At 44.3% G+C, this 15,540-nt stretch overlaps 1 protein-coding gene across 1 annotated transcript in view; it reads left to right on the top strand.

The window, feature by feature from the left end:
* Positions 1-15,540, top strand: part of HTR1F (5-hydroxytryptamine receptor 1F) — a 100,466-nt gene that overhangs the window by 71,117 nt on the left and 13,809 nt on the right. Inside the window, exon 2 of the mRNA XM_029579245.1 lies at positions 11,071-11,228. The gene's annotated coding sequence lies outside the window, so the exon portion shown is untranslated. The remainder of the gene's footprint in view (positions 1-11,070; positions 11,229-15,540) is intronic.

Below are 15,540 nucleotides of genomic sequence, written 5' to 3'. Positions count from 1 at the left end.
ATTAGGCTTTATCCCGGGGAAGCGCATGCCAGCCGCAGGCTGGCGCACATTACTTACTTCTGCTCATCAGAGCAGGTACGTTTAAAAACAACAACAACAAAAAAGCTAGGTAGGTAGGGGTTAGGGGTCAGGGAGGAGAGGGGAAGAGGTAGGAAGGATAGATAGGGGGATTGGAAAGTTCCCTCCCAGTCTGCTCCTTAATTGGAGCCTGCTGGGAGGGAACTGGGAAAAAGTGGGATTGCGTCGCCACGTGAATTTTAAAAAATGCCCCCTGCACGCGTGAGTGGGGCACCCTCACGCACATGTGCGCGTTGATACAAAATCGGGCGTGCATGTGCACGTGGGCATCAGATTTTATAACGCGCGTGCGGCGACGTGCGCATGCTATAAAGTCGGCACATCCTCCCAGAGGAAAGGAGGAGCAGGGGTGATATGATACAGACTTTCAGATACTTGAAAGGTTTTAATGATCCAAAGACAACGACAAACCTTTTCCGTTGCAAAAAAAATCAGCAGAACCAGGGGTCACGATTTAAAACTGACCTAAATAAATAAACTGACCTAAATAAATAAAATAAATAAAACTCCAGGGAGGAAGACTCAGAACCAATGTCAGGAAGTATTTCTTCATGGAGAGGGTGGTGGATACCTGGAACGCCCTTCCGAAGGAAGTGGTGAAGACCAAAACTGTGAAAGATTTCAAAGGGCGTGGGATAAACACTCTGGATCCATAAAGTCTAGAGGATGTGAATGAAGAGAAGAGGCATGGGGGTGGCTTGAGGGAATGATGGCTACTACCTGGAGATGAATATCCTTATTCAATAAACATACACACAGTTAATGCGACTCCAACATTGCTCTAAGCTTCAGCGGCAATGAGGAAATGTGGAAAAAAGGATTTGCAACCACATAAAAGCAGGTGAGTAGCTTGCTTGTTACGGTGGTTACTACCCCAAACCAAAAAGACCTGATATTTCACTTTCAATGCAAAGCCAGCATAGCTCTCTGCTTCAACGGCAGGGGAGAAAGTTTGACACTTCACGCATATCCAGCATAGCCCTCTGCTTCAACGGCAGGGGAGCAAGACTGATACTTCACTTTCAATGCATAGCCAGCATGGCTCTCTGCTTCAACGGCAGGGGGGAATGAAGAAAGGTGGATCTATATTCAGGCAACAATCAACAAGGACTGAATTACATAGTCTGAATAAACAGATAAGCATGGGTGTAGCTTGCTTATTGCGGTGGTTAATACCCCTAACTAAATTAAGCTATTTCACTTGGATGCAGTTCCAACACTGCTCTCTACATTAATGGCGGGGGTGGAAGGGAAATAGAATAAAAAAAGGTTACTAAGAGCCAAGAGAAACAGATAAGTATGTGAGAGAGAAAGCAAAGTGCGAAAGCTTGCTGGGCAGACTGGATGGGCCGCTTGGTCTTCTTCTGCCGTCATTTCTATGTTTCTATGTTTCTATGTGTGCGTGCCGGGAACCGCGCGCACATGGACGCGGGCGCTCAGGTTTAATAATCTACCCTTAAGGCAATTGTTGAATTCTGCCATACAGTTTCAGGACTTGACGATAATTGACGGTTGCAATTATCTGGACATCATCTGCGTCTACTACTACTTCTTGACATTTCTATAGCGCTACATGACATATGCAGTGCTGTACAAACAAACAAAAAGACAGTCCCTGCTCATTAGAGTTTACAATCTAATAAGACAAACATTCAGGACAAGAGACGGGGTATTTCATAAAGTAAGAGAAAGGTTAAAAGAAAAGAAAGTTAGTTAACAAGACTAAAAGCAGGCAATCAGGCATAAGATTTCAAAGCAGTTTCAAAAACTCTGAACTAGAGTTGCCAAAGAGGACATACTGAGATTAAATAAAGAACATGACAGGGTCTGAGATATGGAGGAATTCCAATCAACATAAAAAGATCTATCAGTTAAGAAAGCTGCAGACCCCCACCCACCACCCAATCAGATGATCGACGGTATCAAAGGATGCACTTAGAAACATTATCCCAGGAAGTGACTTCATCGCATCCAGTGACGAATGAGTTTGAAGGACATGCATGGGATGAATGCAGGGGATCTCTGAGGCAGTGATGGAATTGTATAGTTAAATTCGTTGGGTGGATGGGCAGATTAGATCGTCCATATGACCTTTTTCTGACAATATGTTTCTGTTTCTATGCAGGGCTAGTGTTTTGGGGGGAGGGGGTTCCAGTGCACAGTTAGTATGCAGAGCTGACCTCAGTGAAGCTGCAGATACCCTGGGCCTTCTTACACATTCATCTATGAGCAGCTGCAGGAAATTTGAAGTAAGTTCCATTGCTTTAATCAGCCTCCTGCAAACTGCACCAATGAGCCCTGCAAGAATCTGTAGCCTTTCACTGGGGTATCCTATTAGTCCTATTAAATGATAGATATTTCTCTGGAACCAGGACCACTGCCAGGCAAAATGGAAAAATGAGAATGTGGCCATGCAGAAGCTTACTTCTGCCACTGTGATCCGCTGGCCACCCCCATTCCTCCTCCATCTCCTGGCTTGGTGCTCCAGAGCCACACGGGTGGTGATTTTCCCTGGCACATTTCAGGGCTTCATGAAAGTGACCAAATCAATTACATTATCCAGCAGTTCTCCCAAAGAGATACATCCTCGAGCTTCAGCCTGGCATCATGATTCTTTGTAAGAAGAGTTTATACTGTAAGCAGCAAGGCATAAAAGACTGGGAGACATCATTGTTTACCTATCCATACCAGGCCTGCAATAAGGTGACATAAAAGCTCTTTGATTTTTGACTCCAAGCCAGTGTTCACAGGACCGCTGCGGCATGGGCTGGAGGTAGCCGTCAGGCGTGGATCTGTTTCTCTGGAGCAGCCTACTAAGCTAGGTAAGGTCAGCACAGATGGGCTGAGTTGTATCTTGGCAACTGAGAAACAACTATTGAAGTGTAATGTGAGGAGTTAAAAGCGAAGGCAAACTATACTGTATTGTATCTGTACCTCGGCCCAGCCACCCATGTTCCCTTCGGCACATGGGTGATTGCTGACCCCTTTCTCCCAGACAAAGCAAGCTCCAGACCATATGGGGAAAGCAGCTCCTGCAGACCATAGGACACCACTTGCTTCAAACCACCTGGCATTGGCAAACAGAAAGATGTCAGCAGTCACCTGTGACACTGCCAAACACCCAAAGCATTCAAAAAGGCAGGGACTACAGATTTTTATAATCTGAAGAACTGCCATTGGTCCCAGATCTGATGGATGATTTCTTTGCAAACCACTGGACAGGCAGCACTGGGGCATTCTGGGGAGATTTTTCCATAGGCTCCACAGTTTGAATCAGACCCTCAGCATTCCATATATTTATTTATTTATTTATTTAGATTTTTTTTCTATACCGGCATTCGTGAAAATGTCACATCAAGCCGGTTTACAATAAACAATGGGGTGATAACCGTAACAGAGAACGAGATAATATGTATTAAACATAGTATAGATGCAGTTACAATAAAACAAGGAGTTGTACAACTAGGAGCAAGAAGAAGAAAAGATAGTAACTTTATATCTGCTATAGGTAAACCTACTTGCCACACACCTATATCCTCCAGTTTGCCACTGTAAATTTGTCTAAATCTAGGCAGGAATACAAGCATGTTTATCGCAATATATGTCCTTTGCCTCATTTCAGATAATTAGAGGAGGAGCAGACACATTCAGCTAAGGAAAGGATTGCCAAAACTGATAAATAAATATCTTATATTGCTGGTAGGCAAAGCCTTCCCTGTTCAAATGTTTTTCTTGTACCTACCATGTAGAACTAAGCCTTTCTTTTCTTCTGTATAAATAACTTGCTTATATTGTATTATACCACCTGAGAAATAAATCTGTGGAGAGATTGAAACCAAGTGCTGGGATTCATGAGCATGGATTCAAAGCCTTAACTTGAACCATAAATCTCCTTAGACCCGAAGGTCGGCCAGTTCGGAATGAGGGATGCGTTCACCTTCCTCCTTCCTCCTCTACCCCATCTCTACAAATCAAAAGAGCGGATTGGTCTGCACAGGGCTTTCTCAGCATGAGAGCAGGAACACTTGAATTGTCCCCTGTCCGATTAATGACCCAATGAATGATGTAAGCAAGTGCCGTCTTCTCCTGGTGGCTGCTCTCCCCCTCTGGAAAGGGTTGGAAGAGGTTTCAGCAGTCGAGGTGCTAACGCTGCTGCCGTCAGAGGACGGGAGGGGGGCCCAGGCCTTGGCACGCTCTTCTCTGCACTATGTATGCCCTACGTGAAGAAAAGGATGGGCACCACTTTGGCATAGTACAGTGTCAGGAGAATTTTATCATCAACTCAGGCCTTCAGATTCCAAAAAGGTCTTTGTGGAGCTGCCCTTTCTGTCCACACACTCGCACACACACACACTCACACACACACACTCACACACTCGCACACACACACACACACACACACACTCACACACTCACACACTCACACACACAGCCCAAAAACCATTTGAGCCAGACAGATGATAAAGTCTATAACTGTCAAGTACCATCAAGGCTAATGATGCTTGACAGGGCAGGGGGTGAAGAGGCTAGGCTGAGCGATCAGCGTTGCTTAGAAATATGCCTTTCAGCTCCTAATCAGAAAAATCAAACAGCCCCCTTCAGGATGACGGAGGACTTCAGCCTGCAGTATGAAGTGGAAGTGGATGTGGTGCTCAGCAATATCTATCACACAAGTTTCTATAGCGGCAAAAGGCTGGTGCAAGCCATGTCTTATCTTACAATGACATCCAGCCTCCAGCCCTGAGGAGGACTTCTCTCTGGTGCACAAATGCATCTGGAGAGAAACTTTCTACTGCATGGGAGACAGAAAGCAGAAGTATGGCAGGGATTTAAAAAATGTTACAATGCTTCATTCAATCTTATCTCCTTCCCTCCCCCCGTACACCTTTATAATCAGTCAAACTATTTGAATTCCTCAGATTTTAGAACAATGGTTCAGACAGTGATACTTCCTTGTTTAGATTATTGTAATTGTTTTTGTCTTCCTGACTGTACTATTATGGCAATTCAAATGATACAGAATTTTGACCTTGCTATTCAAACATATAACCCCCGATTTCAATGCATGCATTGGTTCTGTGTCACCTTTCGAACACAATATAAGGGGCTTGTTAAGATCCATCAGGCTCTGAGGGAAGATTTCCTTTATGTATTAATTCATTTTTAGAAATCTATCACCCTGTGAGGTACTTAACATCGGAAGGCCAAGTTTTAAAATGATTCATTTAGTAGATTGTAGAGAGCAGCTTTTTTTCTGTTGCAGGTGCTGAGCTTTGGAATCAGCTACCAGATGAATTGCATAAGCAACCATGCAACAACTTGACTCACCTTTTTCAGCAGACATTTATTAATTTACCTGTTAATGAAATATATATACTACAAACAGGAAATCAGCTGAGATAGTAAGAGGCAATCTTTAAAGTATATTTATGTTAATGGAAGAATATCGGAGTCTTCATTAGCTCTGCTTGTACTTTGACTATTCAGGATGTACTCATTTTATTCATGTTTGATTTACATGTTATTTTAACTGTCTTTTTATTTGTATGCCTGTTAATCTTGTTTTATGTATTTTATAATATGTGTATTTTTATGTTTTAAGTTATCTTGGTTGATATTTTATGTATGTTTTTACTATGTTAACTGTCTAGACCATCCAATAGTCTGTTGCACTCGGGGGTGGACCCTTGTCCTGAGGCAGTGGAGAACCACTTCTGGTAGGGACCAGGAGGCAACTGCCCCCAGGGGGAGGAGCATTGGAGGAGACAGAGGGTAGGAAGAGCTTCATCACTGGAAATGCGAGGTCCCCCCCGGGAGGAGCCCGTAGGGACCCGGGCCGCTTGGACTTAGGTGGGCCTTACAGGGTCTCCTGGGAGAGTGGAAGTCCGGCGTGCCCACAGACAGAGGGGGAGCGTGGTCAGGTTCGAGACTGGAGGTCAGGTGGAACAAGGAGGACCAGAATAGCGTAGATGATGACAAGGCTAGGAACAGAGCCAGAATCTGGAAGACGAGGTCAAGCAGGCAGAGGTCAAAGTCCGGGAGTCAGTCCGAGGAATGGTCAACAAAGCAGAGGTCCGGTACCGGAGGTCAGATGAGGTCACAGGCAGGCTGAGGTCAGAAGACAGGCAGCAGGCAGGTGAGTCGAGTAGCAGGCTGGAGTCAGAAGGCAGGCGGCAGGCAGGCAGGTCGTGGAACAGACTGGGGTCAGAAGGCAGGTATCAGGCAGGCAGGTCAAGGAGTAAGCCGAGGTCAGTACCAGAGAGACAATCCGGAGGTACTATCTGAGGTGACGGACAGACGAATAGGAACTAGGATGCAGGAACTAGGATGCAGGAACAAGGCAGGAACAGAAGGATCCTGGAACGAGACTTGGAACAAGACTAGGACAAGATTCAAACGCAGTGACAATCTAGCAGAACGCCGACCCAATTGCCAAGGCAAGGAAGTGCAAGCAGGGACTTCCTTATAACAAGGAATCAATCAGGGTGTGCTGCGGAGCTAAGACCTGCTCTTGGCCCTACAAGAGGCCGGGCAGTCTGCGCGCGCGTGCATATGGGCGTGGCCAACACAGCCGAGGATGCCGAGCTCCGGCCTGAGGCCTGGTGCACAGTGGAAGGCCCAGCGACCACCACCGCGGGACACCAAGGCCTGGAAGCGCTAGCAGCTACCGCTAGGGAGGCCAACCCGGGACCTGCCGTGGAACCATGAAGGTGAGCAGGCCTGTGTGCCGGACGGGTGCGGACGGGACGCGTAACATAGTGCAGTCTACACATTTTTAAATTAAATAATTATCAAGTACAAAAATGGGCAGATGTACTTAAATTTGTATAAATGTACTTTAAAGTATGGAATATGCGAGTAGAGGCTACTTTTGCACTTAAAGTTTTGAAAATTGGAGTTGATCCAAAAAGGTAGATTATAGAGTTTATGTCCCATCATGAGTATCAGAACCATAAAACAAGGCTTTCCAGCTTAAGGAACAGCTCGGACTGTACAGTTTTTGTATCCCATGTAACTAGGGCTAAACTAGGAATGCTTCCAGGGACAGGACCGGTGCAAGGGTATTAGGCGCCCACCCACCCCCGTCGCACCACCCCCCAGGCTCCTACCGCATTCGCACCTGGCAAGTATATGCTTCTCTGGGCTCTAAGCCGGACGGGCTCTGCTCGTGGCCCCACATGGCTGCTCTTCAGTGCCCCCTAAGGAGCGCTGCCTGAGGTTACCGCCCAGTTCGAATAATAGGATGCGCCAGCCCTGCCAGGACGTCCAGCGTTTTCTGCTGCTGGTTTTATTTTGCTACGGTTCTTATGGAAAGCCTCCTTTTTGTACAAGATTCGTTTAACGCACGTCCTTTCTCATTCCTTCAAGAATTACAATGAATGAGGAGCAACTTATGGAGCTGCCCCTCCCCATTTCCTAATATTGCTGATATCTCCAAGAGGGGGAAAACTGCATTTCTATAGCAACACACAAGCTGGAAAAGCTCCTTTAATTTTCCGCACTCCTTATTAAGGCACATTTGTATTACATTCTCCTCTTTCTCACAGGGTTTCTGGGTGAATTGAGAAGGCAGTCTTTTTTTTTTTTTTGCTTTGGGCGAGGGGCTGGAAATACTAATGAAATGTTGATGCACAGTACATTGATTTGTTTTAACTTGCATTATTGACCAATCGAACAGGCAAAGTACAAACGGTTGGATTTGTACAAATAATACATTTGATTCTTTTTCATAGCTGATTGCAAACTTTGTGAGCATGGCCTAGAACACTGTTCAGCTACGTGCATTCTTTAATTTCTACGACTGGCAAAGTATTGGTGGGATTTAGGTCATCAGGGAAAACTGGGAGAAGCCATGGGTCTGAGCTGTGTGCAGCTAAACTTGAATTCCAGGTTCTCCAATTTGTCTCTAAATTGCTTTGGTGGAAAGAGCTTTGTAGATAAGAACACAAGAGCTTGTGCGGAAGCCTAAGTGCAGCTGCACATTTCTGGGAAAATAATGGAATATAAATGTGCTGCAGGCTGAAATATCTCAGAAGCAGCAGTGGGGGCACTTTGAGAAACTACCTCCAAAGCATGAAGAATGTCTGTGCCCTGGACTTGGAGTTAACAGACAGGAAATGTCACTTTCTCTCTGGCTTAAGGTACCAAGAATAGTTCCTACTGACAGCAAGCTAGTGGTAATGTGCTGATTCTCTAACACTAAAATCAATAATGCAAATAACTAGGGAAGGAGAGTATGCAGCTGTCACTTTTCCCTCTAGCAAGTATGAGTATCTCCTTATAATCAAAATAAAAGATTCAGAATCAAACTACTTTTTTAATGTACAGCTTGTAAATTTGTATGTTCCAGTGATAAGCAATGTATTTAATACATTTATATACTGTTCCACATAATTAGCTAAACCTACAAAAGCGATTTACAAAATAACACACATAAACACATAAATAACAATAAAATACAGAAATTACTAGAATGCACTCATAATACTCAGACGAAGTATTTCTACTGCACTGACTGCTTGTTAGCAGACCTGCTACTGGAGATTTCCCTATCCCACTGTCAGGAAACCTGGATGAAAAACCATCAGTTCCCCTTACCTGTTCTTACATTTTGCACCAGTACTACCTCTAACCATTGCAGCCTGTAAATGGATCAGCTGTAAGGTATTATTTGTTTCTTTTCAAGTCAATGGAGCGAGCAGGATATAAATATTTTTAAATCAATAAATCACTTGTTTTTTTTCTTTTTGCAAGAAACCAAAATCCAATATCTTTCCAGGGTGCCCAAGCAATGCCTGCTGCTGCCTCCTGTCTGGGTTAGCTGCCTTCCCCCTGCGTCCCTCTCCCTGGCAGATATGGGTACCCAGCAGGTGGAAGAGCCCACGGGAGAGCAGTCCCCCTTGCTTCCCAGCAGTGATTTAGCGCTGTTTTGATTGATGGCCCCTTATGCAATGAAAAAAACCCCTCTCTACAGCAAACAGTTAAAGTTGAATTTAATTACTGGTGAGAGAGCAAAACTTAATTTCCTGCTTCATTGCTGATGCACCTGGATAACCTCCAGTTTTGCATGTGCTGTGTTTTTTTGTTTGTTGTTGGTGTTTAATTCTGCAGGGTAGTCATGCTCAGAGAGGCAGGGCTGCTGGGCTATTGATGCTTTCATTATATCCCTGTTGTAGGTGACAGGTGACTTGTAACTTGGCAAAAAATACAATTCTCTTTATCTGTAGTCATGGCAAAAGGAGTAACACGATTAGGACCTGCTCCCATCACCATATTTCCTGAGACATGCTGATTTTACTTGCTCCTTGAAATTTCAGGTCATTAATTGTCACTTTTTGCTTATTCCATTGTGCTGAGAGCTCTCTTTTTACCATTAGCTGCCGATGGGCATAAGTGGGACTGCTTTCAGAAATGTCCTTCTGGTCCATGGCACGAGCTCGTTCCAGTATAATTACCCCCATGGAGGGATGTGACAGTGAATGGCTGTGTGGGCAAGTTTGCAGGGGAATCCTCTTGCTAGCCAGCCATGGGAGCGTGGGATGGCACTAATTCACCTACACGTGGGAGGGAATAGTGAGCAGAAGAGAATGAAGTAGCTCTGTGCGCAAGTATCAGCCTGACATACAGACAGCTGCAAGCTTGAATTAATGAAAGGGCAAACGTATGCAGAGTTCACGCAGTGTACTTTTAAGAGTCCAAGGATTGAGAAGTAAACGAGACTGATCTTGCAGAGCAACATTAAAAAAAAGAGAGCTAAAACGACTGCAGTTGGTCTCTTCTGCAACGGTAAATGAGCTATGATACGATGCAGGGGCGTGCGGTGACATTTATAGCAGGGGATTCAGTCTCTCCCCCAGCCCCCTCGAGTCACCAGCAGGCCTGATCGTTCAGTTCCCTCCCATACCCCCTCCCTCAGGTCTTCCCTCAGGTCTCCTGCAGTCTCACTCCCTCAACCCTTTCTCCCCAAGACACAGAAAATATTTGGAACCCATAGGGCGTTAGGCCCATTTTAACAGGTATTGGGAGTGAGCTTAGCCCTCAGGCATGAATAAGGAATTACAATATAGTGAGCCTCCCATACCAAAACAATGCTCAAGCAACAACAACAACCCTATCTTTGAAAAGGCAACACTGCAAAAATTACACCAGGCCCTAAACACCAGTGCACCTCCTATTAGGAAAATAGAACATGTCAGGCTGCTGAAAAATATCTGTAAAATAAAAATACTTGTATCTAAAAATATTGTATAAAAGCTTGCAAAACTACATAGATGCCTTCTTCAGATGTCAGATCAGAGACATTCACAAGACAGCTCCTACATTGTCTCAATACTCACACATAGTATTTTTGGATAATACACGGTCCAATAAAAGTTATCACAGCCTGCCAAGACTACAGTTTATTCCAAGAAATAAAATATGCTGTATCACAACAACATTAATTCCCAGGACTCAAAAAAACAGCTACCATCCTACCCATGAACGAGCAGCACTGCATATATTACAACAGGCCCTAGAACACCAATACACCTCCTATTGAAAACAGAACTGGCCAGACTGCTATAGATCCCTACTCAGGAACTACGCACTAGCAAAATCCCTCCCCTTGGTCACACTGGAAGACCGACCAACAATAAAATCAAGAAATATAAGATGTCAATTATAATAGTAAAACTATACTAATAAAAAGAATAAATATTTCAAGGCTGCTGACGAATAGAACATTCAATAATTTAAACCTCATAAAAGTGTTTATAAATTTCCCAAAATACCAATAAAATTATAGGTAGATAAATTATGTTATCTGCTTTGAAGTGTCTAATAGGTGAAATAAAAATCAGATCAATAAATAAATAAATAAATAAATACAGATATCTTACACACACATTCACTCTCTTTATCAACAACCTGAGGACAGTAATGTGTCATCTCCCCTCACCAGAACAAAGACATTCTCACACATTTTCATTCAGGATTCTCTTTCTGTTTCAGGTTGGAGGAATTCATTAACCCTTGAAAACTAACAAGCAGCGTCTTGCTCTTGAGATGTCGGTGTCTACAGGAAGCAAACAGGAAGCTGTCCGCAGAGCTGACAGCATAGATGCCTTCGCATTATTCAGTGATGTTTGTGACTTAAGAGAAAGATGAAGGTGAGTTCATGGCTCATCACGGCCTGACGGAGAATCTTGTAATTGAACAGGTTCATGAAGAAAAACACGCCCAGCTTCCTTGGTCCAGCTAGGTGATTTTTGCATTGCAGCTGAGTTTCCAGTCCATACATAAAAGAGAAGCAACAGGCATTCACTGGAATAGTGAAAACTAATTATAAACTACTTGGAAGACTGGGTTATGTTGTAATTATCAGTACATGATGTCCTCTTCACCTGCCTCTTTGGCCCAGTTTCACCTCTGTACTGAGTCACTACAGAACCTTTCGCCAGCTCCGGTCAGCTCCCTCCTTTGGGCTTTTCTGTCTGTCTCTAGCAGTCTGACCACACACAGGACGTTCAACCCAATTGTTTAGTTTTGAAAAATCATAAAAATCTTTAAAAGAAACAAAAAATTAAGCACTCTTTAGCTTACACTAGCAGTAGAAATGTCCTTTCGAGTGTAGAGTAGTTCTTATAGGGAAGATCTAAAATACTTTAGGCCAGATTTTAAAAGGCCCGCGCGCAAAAATCAGGCTTTACGTGGCCAGGCCTTGTGAGCACCACGCGCATTTTCAAAGGGCCCGGCCACATGCGTAAATCCCGATACGCGCACAAGTGCCAGGCCCTGCAAAAAGGGCGAGCTGGGAGCGTGGTCTGGGAGGGGCAGGATGGAGGCCGGCTGGGGCAGCGGCCATTAGCTGCTGTCCCAGGGATGCACATGTCGGCAGCCGGCCGGCGCATGCAGACTACTTCTGCTCCAGGAGAGCAATAAGTAATAAAAAAAATGTAAGTCGATAGGAAGGGTTTAGGGGGCAGGGAAGAGAGGGGAAGGGGAATAGGAAGGGAGTTTAGATAGGGAGGGGGAGGGAACTGGGGAAGGCTCGATTGCGTCGCCATGTGTAGTTAGCAAAAATTCATCCCCCTGCGTGCTCTGCCAGCACATATGCGCACGGATTTTAAAATCCGGCATGCATGTGTGCGCGGCTATCTGATTTTATAACATGCGCGCACCAGCGAGTGTGTGTCCATGTGTGTGCGCCGGGAACCGCGCGCACACACATGGACACTCACACGCTCCTTTTAAAATCTACCCCATATGACCTAAAAGTAAATGGGAAATGTTCTCTAAAATGCACCAAGGTGCAAGATGCTTGGCTGCTTTTGTACCCATGTATTTTGTATCTGCTACATTTGCAAACTGAATATGTACTGGAATATATGTGCATATATTTAAATATGTGCATATTAATTCCTTCCCCCGATCCCAGCACGCCTTGTGGATTGCCTAATATTTAGTGGATAAATAAGTGACTAGATTCAGGAGCTCTGTGGGCCACACTTTTCAACCTGGGGGTTTTAGTCTGCTAACTCCTTAGTTAGCCAGTTCGATGCCTTTGAGCATTGCTTCTCTTTACCTTCTGCTGTTGGTCTATCAGAAATGTCTGAAATTGAGTGATGCCTGGCTTGACAAAAAATGCACACTTTTAAGAGAAATACAAAATCATGCCTCGTGGGCGTCAGAAAACATTAGCCTCATCTTTTAGGAGGAAAAGGACTGGCAACTGCTAAATAGAAAAAGGGACTTAGGAATGATCATTTCGGATGATGTCAGATATAATCAGGGTGGGTGAGGGGAGGTGGCAAGTTACTTGTGTAGCATGGGCTGCGCACTGACTTGGCTATACTTCCCAGCTAAGGACAAAAGGGGACAGGAACACTCTCCTGACAAACTATGCAAAGCCGCACCAGTGCGTTACTTACATTCCTCATGATGTGCATTAGAAAACTGTCTGTAGCACACACTAAAACAGAAACAAATAGACATTTTCTTGTTTATTTTGTGTCATTTCAGATGGGAAATGACACAAAATCAAAGTATATATTCTGTTTTCAGTATTTTCATTTTTCAGTCATCCGTCAGCTGGAAGATATCCTTAACACAGTGGGTGGGGGTAAGGACAAGGAAGGGTGACAGCCACAGTTGGAGCTGGTTAGGTGCTCAAGCTTGTAAAGCTGAGAGCTGGGAGACATCCTTAGCTAGATCGGTGTAGGAAGGAAGCAACTGGGCACAATGGAAGAGCTTGAGGGCTCCGCCCAGGCTGTAAGTGGATGGCAGCCTGCATGGGGACTGAGTTAGCCCATGCTTGCACAAACATAGGCCCCAATCCCCACCCCTCTAGGCTCCCGGGCATGGGGCTGCAGGCTGATTTGAGCCCCATACTCTGCTGTCCACTTACAGCATGTCTGAAGCCCTCATGCTCATCGGTTTGATGAAGGGGCTGGGCATTGGAGGGCACTGGGACAGGAAGGGATAGGGTAGGAGATTGGGGATTGAGGATTAAGGTGTTGGGATTCTGAGGTCTGGTGAGGTGGGGCAGCATTGGTACCAACAGTGCCAGCAAAGGTCTGTCAATGCCTGAAGAATAATGTTGAATCATGTAAGTCACTCTTAGCCTGTTTGAATATAATTTACATTTAGTCTCAAATGTTTTCAATAACAGTACTTCAATAATACTGTGACATCACATTTTAATAACTGTTGTAGAAAAGCTCGAAGCCTTTTTCAACTGATAAACATGACCTACATAAAATACCACCAGACCCTGACTTTTTTGTCCTAATTAGTTCTATATTTTATGTTGGATGAAATGACTGTGTACAATGAGCAAGATCCATTAGCCACTGTCGTCAAGGGGGAAAAGTGTAATTGGATGTAACAAATAGTGACTGGCTGGCCCTTTAAATATTCGTATTCATAGGCAAAAAGATGGCAAGTCTTAGATCAGGATTGGAAGACAGGGAGATGGATAGTGAAAATAATGCTTGCCACATGGAGGATTCAGTAAACAAAAGATCCACCATCACCTGTGGTTAGGCTCTGGGATGGAAAAAAGACAGAAGAGAGGCGTGAACAGGGAAGACAGTGACAAGAAACAGAAAAATCCAAGATCAAGCATGATCTGAACAATTTGGAGCCTGCTTTGAGTACAAATCTGGGTGTGGGAAATGTGACCAGATCTGGCCTGAATCTGTGCTCTCTGGCCAAGGATCGCCATTGAGTTGGCTGGCTTCAGTTGGGAGGGGGAATATAAAAACAGAGGGGGGGGAGGGGTAGAGAATGATCCCAGAGACTTGCAAATTAAGATTCTGAGGCTAGTTTTGAATGAGCTGGAATTACAAAGGAGCAGGAGGAAAACCACCAGGCAATGAAAAAAAAAAAATAACAAAGATGACAAATAGTAGGACAGCAATTGGAATATGTCAGCTAGGCAGCATGTTTTAGCTGAGTAAATGAAGATACAGACATTATTACTGCTGATATTCCAGCAGCAGATCCAGGCAGGCAGACTATGTTCCAGTAAATGAGATGATGGTGTGATTGCCATAGTTTCAATGATATCAATTAGACAGAGTCTGCACCGATGAGTCTGCAGTCGTGCCACTGTGCTGAGAACTGTGGGTGGCATTAACCTTTACCGTACAACAATTAAGCAACAAGGTGCAAAGATTTGTGAGAATGCCCACACACCTGAACTGATATACTGTGAGCCCTGGAATATGCTGTTCTCACGCCGCAAAAGAAGGATTCTTTTGCGGCACACTATCTGGGGAGAAGACAATCAAGTTGGAGGGAATAAGGAGGAAAATAATAATAAAAAAGTTTTCCAATTTCCTGATCCCCTAATGTAATTCTGTTTTAGCTCTCTGGGAGTGACATGGAAGATGGGCAGATAAAACAGGAAAAAAGGTTTGGTCTAGCAGCCATGCTCCACTTAAAGCGAAACAACTTCAAGCCGATACAGTTATACCCCCTATGAACCATTACAACAGTTATCAAATATGGACTTCACATGAGAAATATTATTATGCCTATAATCACATCTACAATGACAAAAGGATTCTTTTGTCATTGTAGATGTGATTATAGGCATAATAATATTTCTCATGTGAAGTCCATATTTGATAACTGTTGTAATGGTTCATAGGGGGTATAACTGTATCGGCTTGAAGTTGTTTCGCTTTAAGTGGAGCATGGCTGCTAGACCAAACCTTTTTTCCTGTTTTATCTGCCCATCTTCCATGTCACTCCCAGAGAGCTAAAACAGAATTACATTAGGGGATCAGGAAATTGGAAAACTTTTTTATTATTATTTTCCTCCTTATTCCCTCCAACTTGATTGTCTTCTCCCCAGATAGTGTGCCTGGAGGACTCTGGCCAGCTTGGGCCAGAGGCATCTCCTCCAAGATGCACCATCAGCACCTGTAACGCCTTTCACCCCTGACCTGAAGCGGCTCCAGCATAACCCCTGGC

The sequence above is a fragment of the Rhinatrema bivittatum genome, chromosome 15, assembly GCF_901001135.1.
Source record: "Rhinatrema bivittatum chromosome 15, aRhiBiv1.1, whole genome shotgun sequence".
NCBI lineage: Eukaryota > Metazoa > Chordata > Amphibia > Gymnophiona > Rhinatrematidae > Rhinatrema > Rhinatrema bivittatum.
This window is presented reverse-complemented; position numbering and strand designations above follow the sequence as displayed.